We start from the raw sequence: 15,415 nt of genomic DNA, 5'->3' as shown, positions 1-15,415 counted from the left end.
AAGAGAAAAACATAGATTTCCAGGCCAGCAAGTAGTTAAAATGACTTAGTACTTTCTGAGATGCCCCTCAAACTCCACCACAATATTCTCAGAAAATGGCTGTATCTCTACTCACCAAGTTTCTACCCTCATTACTCACAGAAGTTATCTCTGTTTCATATCCCCCAAAGGCCAAGTTTCAATGATGAGTGTTTTCACACATGTATACCAAGATGACAGGCATGGCTGACATTTATTGAATTTAGAAATAAGAGCCTTAGCAAGGTCACATAGTAAAATAATATGCTGATATTCACGTCAACCTACATAGTATTCTCATTTTAACTCAAACTTGAAGACAGACATGTTTTTGATACTTATTTGTATATGGGCAAATTTTATTCCCAGAGTTTTTAAGCTTGGCAGAATTAAAAATCCTTTTCAGAGACTTACTGTCTAGAGATGCTGGTAGAGTCTTCTTCTATAAGCCGATGACACAATCTGAAGAATAGAAAAAAAATCCCCCCAGTAGCAAGTGGAATGTCACTGCAGCCTCAAGTGGGGCAGTTCTCAACCTGTGGGTCGTGACCCCTGTAAAGGGTCACATATCAGCTATCACATTTACATTATGATTCATAACAGTAGCAAAACTACAGTTATAAAGTAGCAACAAAATAATTTTATGGTTGGGGGTCATTATAACATGAGAAACTGTATTAAGGGGTCACAGCATTCGGAAGGTTGAGAACCACTGGGAAGAATGAGAAATAATTGCCATTTTTGTTGCTTCTAAAGCTAACACTTGCTCTCTTAGTTAGGGTTTCTATTGCTGTGAAGAGATACCATGACCATGGCAACTCATTTAAAGGAAGAACATTTAATTGGAGTCGCTTACGTTTTCTGTGGTTTAGTCTTTTATCATCGTGGTGTGACATGGTGGCATGCAGGCACACAGGGTGCTGGAGAAGGAGCTGAGAGTCTTAATATCTTGATCTGCAGGCAATGGATAGTAGTCTGACTTAGGCATAGCTTGACTTTAGGAGACCTTAAATCCAGCCGACATAGTGACACCCTTCCTCCAACAAGGCCACGCCTACTTCAACAAGCCACACCTTCTTCTATGGCCACTCCCTATGAGCTTATGGGGGCCAATTACAATCAAACTACCACACTTGTTTAGTTCAAAATTCCTGGAATGGAGGCAGCAGCAGAATCACCCAACCTATCCCTGCTGCAGGGCTCAGGGCAGCAGACGCCACTACAAGGAACCTATGGAGAGAAGCAGAACTGGAGATGTGATGGTGGTGACATATGAGAGAGGGGGCTGAAGTCGACATGCTGTTGTTGCCCAGTAGGATCTACAGGGTGGTCTGCAGCAGCCTGGAGCTTAAGTAGACACAGACTCAACCCCAGAAAAAGCTGCCCCTTCATGGAATCGACCGGGCTCCGGGCAATAGCTGAGGCCCAAGGTAAGGAAAGGTTCACTCTCTGAATCAGATCACCTAGAAGGACCACTGTAGTCCATGTTGCCACAGGTGGTCCTGTTAGTGTCTGTGGTCTGTAGTGTGGTTTCAGGCCATTTTGAAACCTGAGATCCGTGTGAATATAAGTTGTCTATACTGCTGACTGATGACTTGGTGATGTCCTCTTGCTTTGCTACCTGGGGGCCATGTTGATGTGATTGGCAGGTATAACCACCTAAGGCCATGATGAGGACCAAGGGCCATACAGCTGCTGAGGGCCATGAGTGGGTCAGTGGTCCTGATATGACCAGAGGCCATATTGATGTCCCTGGCTGTGTTACCACTGAAGGCCAAGAGGATGTCTGTGGTCTGGGCTGCTGCCTGAAGCCATGTTGACATCTGTGGGCCCTGATAAGCTACCCTGACACTTGCCATTCACTTGTGGTGCCCAGAGTGGACCTACTCCAATATCTACCTCATCTATGACCTGTCCTGTGGAACCACAGTTGCAGGATCTCTATGACTCTGGGCAACAGCCAAATATCTGAGAAGGGTCTCTGTGAGGGCCCAGTATTGATGGTGTAGCAGAAGCCAGAGAGGCCTTCAACAAGGCCAAAGACTCTTTGCAATGAACATTTGCAGGTAAAACTGTTTGGGCAAAAGGGTACACCATGTGAAACACTGCAGTTTTCAGTGCTGCTACGATGAACAAATTACGTGATGTGGAGGCAGGAAAGTCAGAGGAGCAGAGTGGCTCAACTTTCTTTCCTACTTCTCCAGTTCTGTCCCAAGCATTCAAAGCTGCTGTATGGCATAAAGCCAAGGTGTGGTCATCATATACAGATTGCCTTTGTACATTAGCATAATCTGCCTCTTGAAGAAGTTAGTCTTGAGAGATTTCCATACCTCTAGCCCTACCTCACTGTTTGATGGTCTTATCCTCATCTTTCCACCAGGTTCTCCATTGTAATTGAGGACCAGGCTCCAAGACTTCTCTAAACGAATCTCTCCAGGCTTTAGGGATAATTCTATTACAAGTTGATCATGAGTTTAACATCTGCTTCACAAAAGGTAATACATGACATATGAGACTATCACTTCCTTGAATCTTCTTAAATTCATTTTCATAGAAATATATTCAACTCTTGCAGTCTTGGAGATATCTCTCATTTGGCAGTTGTTCCTGTAAGGTTACTGGATAAATTAAAGTTGGCTGTTTGAAAAATTTTGTCTGTTTCTCTCTAACCTTAAAGTGCAATGCTGATAATGGTTCCCCTTTAAATTCCTCTGTCTGGATCTGAATATCTTTATAATCTGCTTTGATAAGTTTTTATACAGCCTGTATCTTCACACTCATATCAACCAATTTTTTAAAGGATAACCCAAGAATTATCAAACCAACAATAAAGATTATCAAAATGATAATTACCATTATGTCAATCCCAGTTAAATTGATTATCCATTCACTTAATTGTCTCAATTTTGGATCATCCATTGTGTAATCATAAAGAGACCTAACTCCCTCCATCATAATAATATTTCCCTTTTTTATTGTGGGAAAACCTTTTTTTTTCTTTTTTAAACTAATTCCTCCCTTTAAGAATTCCCAGTTGTCTCACCAAATCTGCCGAGGATATCAGAGAAATGCAAAGCATGTCACGTCTGAACAGAAAACACAGGCAGTGCACAGCCTGGCTGAGGACAGCTGCAGCTGCTAGCATGTAGCTATGAGCTGAGAGTGGCAGCCCAAGAAGAGTCTTGGGGAAGCCCTCAGCACATGGGGGAAAGTGAGCCACCTGTTAAAAAATGCACACAGGCTTGTGCGGAAGAAGCACGTGTGGTGGGAGCTGCCTGAAGGCAGAGTCAACCAGTCTAGGGTAGGTAAGTCCTGAGACGTTTGGAGCCCAAGTGCTTCTGCAGTTTGGGTGGCAGCTGGAGACTGTTGTGAAGATGCTACAACAGGAAAATCCCAAACTTACTCAGAGTCTGGAGAAAAATGAAAAGAAAAACTAGTCTGTGGGGTGGTGACTCTGGCAGGAGCCCTTCCATGCAGCTCGGGAGTGTATCAAAGGCTACCAAGGCACAGGCAAAGGGCTCTTTTGTGAATTCATGCCATAAAGGTGGAAAACAATTGTTGTGTAAGCTCTAATTGGTCTTAATAATAAAAACCTGTTGAAGAGTGGGAAGAATGAGCATATGAGCAAAGAGGTCAAGACCATGACGGGCACACCCACTGAAACAGTCTACCTGAGCTAATGGGAGCTCACCAATTCCAGCCAGATTGAAAAGGAACAAGTATAGGACCAAACTAGACCCTCTGATTTTGGTTGACAGTTGCATGGCTGGGGCAGACTCGGGGGTCACTGGCAGGGGCACCAGGATTTATCCCTACTGCTTGTACTGACTTTTTGGGATCCTGTTCTCTTTGGATGGATACCTCGCTCAGTCTAAGTATAGTAGGAAGGGCCTTGGACCTTCCCCAAAACAACCGAGCCTTACCCGCTCTGAGGATTGGATGGGGGTGGGGTGGAAGGGTGTGTGGAGGGAATGGGCGGAGGGTAGGGAGTGTGAACTTGGATTGGTATGTATAATGAAAAAAGATAGTTTGTTTTCTTTTAAAAAAATAAATAAAATGTTTTTATTTAATAGTAATAATAAACCTGGGGCCAGATGTGGAGTAAATGCTGAAAGGTCAGAGATACAAAGGAGTAAGCTACAGCCAACCCTTACCTTGCTAACTTCTCAGCCAAAAAAAAGGGGGGGTCATGCTCCTGTCTCCTCCTGCCTTATATTCCTCTCTACACTCAGCCATATTACTTCCTGTCTGTCTGCTCAGACCACAAGACCTCTATGGTTAACAAATGGCTAGCTCTGCCCTCTGATCTTCAAGCAAGCTTTATTTGTTAGATCACAAACAAGGTATCACCACAAATAGACTTTTCGAAAATATAACAAACATCAGTGAAGTAAACATCTGTTGTTGCTGTTTTATTTTAAATCTCTTCAAGTTTTCCATTATGTCGATTAAAAAGAACATTAATATCTTTCCAATATTTTCATGTTTTATAAGTTAAATTGTTCAGCATTCTCCTTGCATCTCGTAATTCTTTTCACCCTTTACCGATAAATAAAATCACATGGCCAAGTCATAACTTTGTGTTAGGAAGGTTGCATGTGCTCATGTGTATAAAGGTTGGAATTCAAGATTGAGTGACGTTCTTTAGGCAATATCTACCCTCTTTTCTGAAACTAGGTTTGTCATTGGCCTGTAACTTACTTGTCTTTGTTGGGAGTTTCTATTGCTGTGAAAAGACACCATGATCACAGAAACTTAAAAAAAAAAAAACTTTTAATTGGGGCTGATTTACAGTTTCAGAGATTTAGGCCATTATATTGGCAAGAAGGCAGACATAATTCTGAAAAAGGAGCTGAAAGTTTTACATCTTGATTTGCAGGCAACAGAAAGAGACTGTCATGCTAGGTGTAGCTTGAGCATATGACACCTCAAAGACTGCCTCCACTGACACACTTCCTCAAACAAGGTCACACCTACTCCAACAAGGCCATACCTCCTAATAGTGCCAAGTATTCAAACACATGAGTCTATGGAATCATTCCTATTCAAACTACCACATCGTCAAATAGAGTAGAGATTGGTTAATCAGTAAACCCCAGGACCCACCTGTCTCCTCCTCAGCACTGTGATTATAAGTGTGTGCTACCACACCCAGTTTTCTCACAATGGTTCTAGGGATTCAGTTTAGGTTCTCATGTTTGCTTAGCAAAGTTCTTTCTTTACCAACTGAGCTCTTTCTCCAGCCCCCAATAAACTTTTCTGAGAAAAAAAAATCTTTTTCACTGTAAATTCCAGAAAAGAAATTGGAATGTTTTAATTTCTTCTGGAAATACTTTACTTATAAAATTGTGATCATTAATTGACTATGAAGCGTTTTGTCAACTTATACATACTTCAGACAACTACCCTCCACCATCAGGAATGCAATCAAGTGAAGTGTTGAAAATCACCCCACTTCTTTTTTTTAATATTTTTTTTTAAATTTTATTTATTATGTATACAGAGCTCTGCCTGCATGTATCCCTGCAGGCCAGAAGAGGCCATCAAATCTCATTACAAATGGTTGGGAGCCACCATGTGGTTGCTGGGAATTGAACTCAGGACCTTTGGAAGAGCAACCAGAGCTCTTAACCACTGAGCCATCTCTCCAGCCCCCACCACTTCTTCACATACAAAATGGAGTAGTAGAGAGTGTGGCTGCCTCTACATACCAGATTATTGTAAAGAGGTAATAGATATGAAAGGGCTTTGCAAACTCCACAGAAATTTACAGATAGAAGTACTCATCTCCACGAGTCTTTGTTCTGTAGTTTCTTCTGAACCTCTGCCAGGCATATAACTATCGCTTTTCAAGAATGCCTCATTTATTTCTCAGAACAGTCCTGGAAAATGAGCATTATTATTAGCATGATTGTATTTAACTGGGCACATAAATATTTATTGGGATGACACTGGAGCCTGAAGCAGGAGTGCTCTGAGCAAGTAAACACAGTTAGTCAGAGATAGAAAAGGAGAACAGACCACAGTTGTCTAGCTGAGGTCCAGGACCCACTAGTGTCTGAGCCGAACTCTATTCCCATGAGATGCTGATCGCATGAGGTTGTTTTTATAGAGTCAGTCTCAGTAATGTGGTGGAAACCATCTCAACACCTTTTCCATCAGATGGCCAATTCCCCACCACCAAGTACTATCCACTTAGATGATTCTCCTAAGAGAAATGTGTTTCCTATCTCTTTGAGAACTGACAACCAAGCACACCTTCTGATCTCTAAGTGCCTGTGTTTTGATAGCAGGTGAACTTATAAGGCAAGGTACTGAACAATAAATCCTAAATGACTAGGTATCATCAAACAGAACTACTAGGGAGAAAGTAAACTGAGAGGAAGTGAGAACATCCACGCTGTGTCCTTGAATGCCACTATTCCTGTAGCTGCCTTCAATAAGCATCCTTGTTTAAATATGACAGCGTTCCTTTCTCATTAGTTCTTTGATTAGTTCTTATAAATATTATTCAGAACATATTCATCCCCTTCACCAACACCTCCCTGCCCTCCCGGCTTTGTGTCTTTTGGGTTTTAATTCTAAGCTCCTCAAATACAGTCTGTGCTAACTATATACTCTTGGATTTGTGGTCTTCCCCTGGAATGTGGCCTATCTACCAGGGGCCATACCTCTAAGAAGACCTACTATCCCTCTCCCAGCCATTTATCAATTACCAATAGCTCCTCAGCTAGGAGTAGGACTTGATGCCCACCTTCCTGCTCAGTGCTGGAATTTTATTTAGTGTAAGTTTGCATGCGTCTTAGGCATGCTATCATGACTTCTGTGAGTTCATACGTACATCTGCCCTGCTGCATCTGGAAAACATTTCCTGGTGAGTCATCTACAACCTCAGCCTCTCATAATCTTTCTGTATCCTTTTGTGAAATTACCCAAGCCTTGAGGAAAAAGCTCCGTTCTTCATGGTCTAGCCTGTTAGACAAGATTACTGCTAGTTTATATGATAACTTGAGAAATGTGCCTCCTTCAGGTCAAAAGCGCACTGTGGTGCCATCTTGATTTGAAGACAGTGGCTTTGTTCTGTAGTTCTGAGGAACAGCCTTGAAGGTGAAGGGGTTGAGAGCCACAGGAAGGGCAAGCTGACACTAGGAAGCACAGCGTATATCTAGAACTGGGTTCTAATCGCAGATCTCACTAATCCCCCCTCAGTCCGATGCCTGTATAGGATGCACAAAACTGCACAACTGTGTGCTCCAGCCATTCATATGAAGCACACTGATGGCTACAGAGAGGAGAAACACATGATGAATTCTCATTATTTGAGATCAGGGAATGGCTCACTTTATGTTGTAGATGAATTTAAACTAACTCTAGATTAGTTTTAGGGAAGAGAATATTCTTTTATGTTTGTCATTTCTGAACATTTTTAACTTTTTTCCTAATGTGAGTTTTTCTGTTTGAAAAACATCAAAATAGCTTAACTCTGCAACATCATAACAATGTTCCACTTTAAAAACTAAGCTTAAACATGGTATAAAAACAATGCCTCTATTGCTTTAGAGACATGAATGATGGAAATAATAAATTTAATTCTGAACTACTAAGGAGATTCGTGCTCTGCCTCTGGTCACCTAGGGAACACACTGTTTTCATGACAGCTCCTGGAAGGACACGGAGCTCATACATTTGTGATGGGTTTTGCTTTGCTCTACCCTATCCTTGGGAGACAGCATCATCTGTTATTTTCTGAGTTTGGTGATAGACAACTTTATTTGAAATATAAGTTCATTGGAGATAGGATATTTTTCTGGCAAATAGAATTTTAAAAGCTGACTACAGGGACTTCATCTATTGACTTTTGTATTGAAGGGGAAGTAATTTGGAGTTAATGCATTTATCCAGTCCCTGTTCTTTCTCCGTGGAAAACTAGAGAACTTTATAATGTTTCTACCACTCACAGAGATCCACAGTCCATCAGAGATGAAATTTATTTATAAAATCTGTTTGGGTTTTACTGGTGAGAAAAAAATGAATCATGAGATTTGATCATTAGGAAAGTTCATTGAATGGGAGATTTCAGACTAACAAAATACCCAAAGCTGAATAACTTCTAAAACATAGATCTTTATTTAGCTCATGATTCTAGGTAATAGAAAGGCCAAGAGCATCTCTGACATCTGTTTGGCATTAGATGAGGGTCTTTTCAATTATGGTAACACCTTGTTTCTGTTTTATTATTAAGCAACTATTTATGACACACTCATTTGTTGACCTCATTCTCTGACATCCCCCCAAATTCTGCTTGTGTGTGGCCTCCTTGGCTCCCATCAGCAACTGCAAGCTTGTCCTTCCACTGTCTCTCTTATACCTCTCAGGCAAAACGTACCCTCTTCTTAAAATTCATATTATGCCAGACATGTCAACTGTGACGTGAGCTGTGAGTCATCACTGTCTCCAAATATCAGACAGAAATAATACAGGAAGAAACGTGAGCTAGTGTTTTAGAGGGTCAGGTGGATGATCTCTCGCCCCATGAGCCTGCAGAGAACATGGTCGTGGTGGGAGTTTGTGACTGGAGTGGGCTGGCTCTGAAGGACCAGGAGTTTGGGAAAGGGAATGCTGGCCCTGAGCTGGCTTGCTCCTCTTTTCTTTTGCAGTCATGAACTAATGTCCATGAGTTGGCACTGCCCACATTCCAAGTGAGTCTTCTCCTCAGTAGATGTGAGAACCAAACCTCTTAGTGCCTCACAATTCCATATGTAGTTCTTAATCCAGTCAAGCTGAGCATAGAAACCACCATTCCCCACAGTCTCCCCCATATCATCCATTCTATCTGTTCTTGTTCTAGTTCTCTAGCTTTCTGTAGTTTATAACAAGTGTATGATTGCTGTTACAAATATTTATTTTTTGCACATGAGTTAGGAGTGTTGCGGTAGAGATGGTAACAAGTGATTTTTGGTCACACACTGTGTGAACTTGCAAAGTCACTTTAGCTCTCTGAGTCTTTTTTTATTATTTTTGTTTGTGTGTGTGTGTCTATGCGTGTGTGTGTGTGTGTGTGTGTGTGTGTGTGTGTGTGTGGTCTGATGTGGGTACTGGGAATCAAATCCAGGTTATCTGAAAGAGCAACAAGCCCTCTTAACCACCGAGTCATCTCTCCAGACTTTCAAGCTCTCTGAGCGTTTGCTAATCAGTGAATAGTATGATATTCTAAATCCATTCTGTGTGTCTGCAGCATTTCTCTAAGAAAGGAATCATCTTTTCTAGTTTTTCTCTTTGTACTGGACCTGATTTAATGTCACACAGACTCTCATTCAACAATGCTAAGACTCTCTTAGGTAGGACTGGTCTCCTTGCTCTGGGTTGACTCCCTGCTTCACCACAAATGGAACACAAGCTGCATATATAATGGGAGCAGATCTTTGAATTCAATGAAATCTAGATTGTTTTTTAAAAGTGCAAACTGTGTGTCTTTACAGTGTCTCCATTCCTTCTCATGACAGTGTACATCCTATCCCTAACTTCTCATATTTCCTACTGTGCCTTCTTTTCAGTTTCTTAAGACTTTAAGTATAAGACTTTGCATGTATCAAGTCACACTCCTTTTATTCCTAATGCCCTGGTCTAATAGTCTATTACAGTTTCTATTTGTGGCTAGTTATTTTATAGTTCAAATAATATTGATTTATATCTTTTGATATTGATTAAAAAGTACTTTGAAGTGTTTAACTAATTATTACTATCAATAAAAAAATCAGAAGTCAACATCGGAGCAGTGGACTGAGCTCCCAAAGTCCAGTTGAAGAGTGGGAGGAGTGAGAATATGAGCAAAGAGGTCAAGACCATGAGGGGTACACCCACTGAAACAGTCTACCTGAGCTAATGGGAGCTCGCCAACTCCAGCTGGACAGGGAAGGAACAAGCATAGGACCAAACTAGTTCCTCGGAATGTGAGTGACGGTTGCATGGCTGGGGCAGACTCGGGGGCCACTGGCAGTAACACCAGGATTTATCCCTACTGCATGTACTGGCATTTTGGAATTCTATTCTCTTTGGATGGATCCCTTGATCAGCCTAGATATAGTAGGGAAGGAGGACCTTGGACCTTCCCCAAAGCAATGTGCCTTACCCTCTCTGAGGATTAGATGGGGGTGGGGTGGGATGGTGTGTGGAGGGAATGGGAGGAGAGGAGGGAGCAGGAACTTGGATTGGTATTTTTTTAATCTAATAAATTTTTAAAAATCGGGAGTTAGATAACAGGGCAAGAAGCTGAATGATCAGAGAAACTGTAAGGCAGCCACCAGTGGCCTCCTACCTCTCTGTTCCTTCCTTCAAAAAAGCCAAGATCCTCTCTAAGCCCCACCTTACTACTTCCTCAGTCCTCCAACCCCTCTACGGTTAATTTTGGTCAGCTGGTGGCTAGATATGCCCTCTGATTCAAAACCAACTTTATTTTTAGAATGCAATCAAAATATTACACAACAGCACTTGGTCTCACAGTCAAAACCAGAGTCGCATGTATTTGTTTTTTTTCTTTTCAGAAAAGTAACTGTCAAAGTGTCCACCGGCATCTCATGTGCACAATTGCTCTGCCCGGCAGGCTGAGTTGTATTTGAGTCGACTAGATTTAGATAATAATAAAAAAGGCATCATGTGTGGGGGTGAAAGAAAGTTCCCATTCAATGGGAGAAAACCATTCTAAAGTCCAGAACAATACTTAACATCATAGAACAAAATGTGTCTCACTTCAGGACCTTGGACAGTGAAGAGTACTTGGCCTGTAAACCCTGGCCTCTTTCAGAAGGAAGCTTGTGGCACATTTTAAAGTCTGTCTTGCATCAGACACAACACTGCTGCTTTTTCAGACAAAGCAAAATTTAAAAATCGCCTATTAAAATATAAGGGATGACTATTTCCAGGCATTCCACTCTGAACTCCTTTCTAACATAAATAAATGTAACAAAACTAATGTCTGACCATTCTATATGTTGGGTTATTTGAGTGCCAAGATTAAACCTAATGATAAAATTATATATGCCAGACAGCAACAAATGGAAACTTCGGGGCCACATTTTGAAACTTGGATTCTCATTTGTTTCCAGACATGTATTTAAATATTATATATATATATATATATATGTAAAAAGTTTTTAAACTGGTTATTGGAACTTTTCTGTGGCTCACATTTTACTAGACTTAAAATTCAGGATGGTAAAGTCTTCGAGGATGGAGGAGAGCAAGACACTTTAGGGCACTGAGTAAACTCTAAGGCAATGATGGTACGGTTCTTTCAGTTGGCTAGTAAGTGGCTTCCTTAACTGGTCTTCTCTTGTTTTTAAAGTTTAATCGATGACACACAGTTCTGAAGAACTGCATGTGAGCTGTATCAGAAGCAAAAGAATTGAGTCTCAATACCAACCAAGAAATATAAATTAAGACACAGGGTGCTGTACCTCTTCTCTCAGACTGACAGAGATTAGGAAGAATTCAAAGGGTGTGGGGGACCAGGCATTTTCATGTGCCACCAGAGGGAACACAGATTGGCACAAGGAAGGCAATTTAGAATTATCAAAAGCCTAAAATAAAATGATGAGGCTGTATATGTAATAACATGCAAACATATTCTCAGCTCATTGTTGGTGGAAATCAGCTTATTGATGTATACAAACATGTATTTATGAAATGCAAACATATATCTGAAAGGACACATACCAAAATATCAATCTCAGAGGGTAGGATAGGAGCATTTGCATTTTGTATATACAGTTTTCTAATGTATATATCCAACATGAATGAGCAGTTATGTTTAAAATCTAACAGTTTTGGGCTGGCTAAATGGCTCAGAATGTAAAGGCATCTGCAACCAAGCTTGATGATGGAAATTCAATCCCCAGAATTGAATGGAAGGAGAGAACAGACTCCTATAAGTTGTCCTCTGACCTCCACAAGCATGTTGTATTCTGACCTTACACACACACACACACACACACACACACACACAGACACACACACTTTAAAGAAATAATTCAGCTAGAGCTAGGGATGTGACTAAATGGTTCTCTCCCACCGTGAACAAGATCCTGGGTTCAGTCCTCAGCATAGTGGATAAACTAAATGATAATTTAACCAACCAATAGACTTCTAGAGGGAAGGACTGCTTGTTTTCACTCTTTCGGGATCTATATGTAACAAGTAAGCCTCCATCATGTTTAAGATACTAATGGGAGGGTGGTGGGGCTGCAAAGCTGTGGACAAGAAAGGAAATGGGCTCAGAGAAGCAGCAAGGGGGCAGCTCCGATGCCACAAGAGAATCCGTCTATTCTGGAAGGAAAGGACCACCATTTCAGAACAGAGCAAGGAAAGGGAAATGATGAGATTTGTGAAAATTTTATTTAGTTGGTTTTAATTACTCTGTCTGCCTTCTGTGTGGAAAACAGGACAGAATGAGGAAAAGTCAGGAGCTAGTAAGACCATTAAAACCATTATATAATGTCAGTAAAAAAGTAAAAAGATGGGATTAAAATGTCAAAAATAATGATAGTGGGTCATTCACTTTCTTTTGTGTCCTGCTTGTCTAATTAGGACAGCATACTGTCAGCAGCAAAGGCAGGGGCATTTTTTCTTGCCCAGTGGTTTACTTTTGCCATAAAGAAAGTAAACTCCATGTGGAGTTTCTTCAATGCCCATTATCTTCTCTGAAGTAGATTGGTCCTACCAAGAGCAGACATGTCTCATTGTCATAAAAAGAAGAACCTAGGTTATTAAAACATCTTAAATACCATATTCTGTAGATTTCTAAAGTGTTTGAAGATGACCTGTCTATCTTAAATATCTTTGTTTGACCTTGAAAACATGCTTAATGGGACACCAAATTTGATTATACTAGATGACTAATTATTAACCTCCATTTCCTTATTATCCTAAACAGTTGGTAATAATAACTTTCAAAGACTAGAAATTGGCTGGAGAGATGGCTCAGTGGTTAAGAGCACTGACTGCTCTTCCAGAGGACCTGGGTTCAATTCCCAGCACCCACATGGCAGCCCACAACTGTCTGAAGATCCAGTTGCAGGGGATCTGACACCTTCACACCAATGCACATAAAATAAAAAAAATCAAATAAACTTCTTAAAAAAAAACAAAGACTAGAAATTGCATTAAATTGTCAAATGGGTTATATATACCTTGAACGTATACAATATAATATATATTATATACAATATATTTATTATATATACAATACCTTGAACAAGAGTAGAAATGTATGTCCAGTATGTTTTAACAAAATTAATCTCAAATTTGTATCAATATACAAAATTTGTATACAACATGCAAATGAACAATCCAATGTAAATTATTTAAAACTATTAGTTGTTTTTAAAGTAGACTCAATAATCTATTTATCTTATCATTTTTATATCCTCTGTTTTTTCTTTTCAGAGTAGATTCATAATCTACTCTTTTATCCTATCATATCTATATCTTCTTTTTTATTTTCAAAACAAGAACCTTGCATATAATCTCCTTTGTTCAGCTTTTTTTCCTGACCATTATCAATAAAAACTTATAACCAATACATGTCTTACAGCTGGATCTCAAGAAGGTATTTCCTCAACTGAGGCTCCTTCCTTTCTGATGACTCTAGCTTATATCAAGTTGACACACGAAAACCAGTCAGTACAACTGACCCCTTGTCAACTTGACATACAAACACATCACTATTAAACCACATCCTGACCTTTCTTATTCGTCCCCAAGATCTAACATTAGAAATATAAATAACTTTAAAAGTCCCACAGTATTTACAAATTCCAGGACATTAAAATTTCAGTCCCTTTAGAATATCCGATCTCTTTTCAAATAAAAATTCTTTTAAAATTCAAAGTTTCTCAGCTGTGAGCTCCAGTAAAAATCGTTTCTTACTTCAAGAGGGGAAAAAAAATCATGGTTCAGTCACAATCATATCAAAGCAAAACCAGATTCCAACTGCCCAATGGCTGGGATCCACTTATGATCTTCTGGGCTCCTCCAAAGGGATTGGGTCATTTCTATGGCTCCGCCCTCTGCAGCACACTGCTTGTCTTCTAGGCTCCAGCTGGTCCACTTCACTGCTACTGCTGTTCGTGGTGGTCATCCCATGGTACTGGCATCTCCAAAGCACTGGAGTCTCCTGCTGCAACTGAGCTGGACTTTCACCAGTAGCCTCTCACAGGTTCTCTCTATGCTGCCAAGCCTCAACATCTTTGCATGGTCCCTTCAGTCCTGTGCTCTCAACTGCCACTGAGGTTGTACCTTCACCAATGGCCTCCTGACCCCTTACTGTGCCAAGTCTCAGCTTTTCTCCATGAACCCTTTATGCCTTCAAAAACATTACCACGGGGCTGGAGAGATGGTTCAGTGGTTAAGAGCTCTGGCAGCTCTTCCAAAGGGCCTGAGTTCAATTCCCAGCAACCACATGGTGGCTCACAACCATCTGTAATGAGATTTGATGCCCTCTTCTGGCCTGTAGGGATACATGCAGGCAGAGCTCTGTATACATAATAAATAAAATTTTAAAAAATATTTTTTAAAAAAAGCAAAAACATTACCACCTGAGTACCACTACATGTTACCAAGTCCAGCTGCCTGCATGAGGCACAACCTTGACCACCTCTGGAAGATACTGTCTCTGTGCTCTCAGGAAATTTTTCCCAGCAGATCTCACCTCAGTGATACTGGTCTCTTCTTAATCACTGCTGACTCATTAGCTCCAGCTAACCAGCATCAATTGTCCCAGTAACACAAAGGTTTTAAGCTAGTAGTTCTGGTACCTTGTTAATAATCTTCAGCCCCAACTGACCAGAATCACAGACTCTTAAATCAAAAGCACAAATGGCTCTGATAGAGTCTTCACACTTCCCTCTGAAACTTCACAAGCCGGGCCTCCCTCCTCGGCACTGCTCTCAACATTATCTTCCAAATTCCACAGAACACTCCACACAGCTCTTAACACTCAATGACTCTTCTAGGCCAAAGTTCCAAAGGCCTTCCACAATCCTCCCAAAACATGGCCAGGCCTATCACAGCAATACCCTACTCCTGGTACCAATTTGTTTTAATTAGAGTTCCTATGCTGTGATGAAACACCATTACCAAAAATCAAGTTGGGGAAGAAATGGCTTATTTGTCTTATCCTTCCACATCATAATCCACCATTGGAGAAGTCAGGACAGGAGCTGATGCAGGTGCCATAAAGGGAAGCTGCTTACTACTGGCTGGTTTCCCCTGGCTTACTTGTAGAACTCAGGACCACCTGCCCAGAGATGGTACCACCCACCATGGTCTGGGCCCTCATCCATTGATCATTAATTGAGAATTCCCCATGGCTAGATCTCATGGAGGCATTTCCTCCGCTCAC

This window comes from Microtus oregoni, unplaced genomic scaffold (genome assembly GCF_018167655.1).
Source record: "Microtus oregoni isolate MIOR12 unplaced genomic scaffold, Mior012 000043F_ref0000047, whole genome shotgun sequence".
Classification (NCBI taxonomy): domain Eukaryota; kingdom Metazoa; phylum Chordata; class Mammalia; order Rodentia; family Cricetidae; genus Microtus; species Microtus oregoni.
This window is presented reverse-complemented; position numbering follows the sequence as displayed.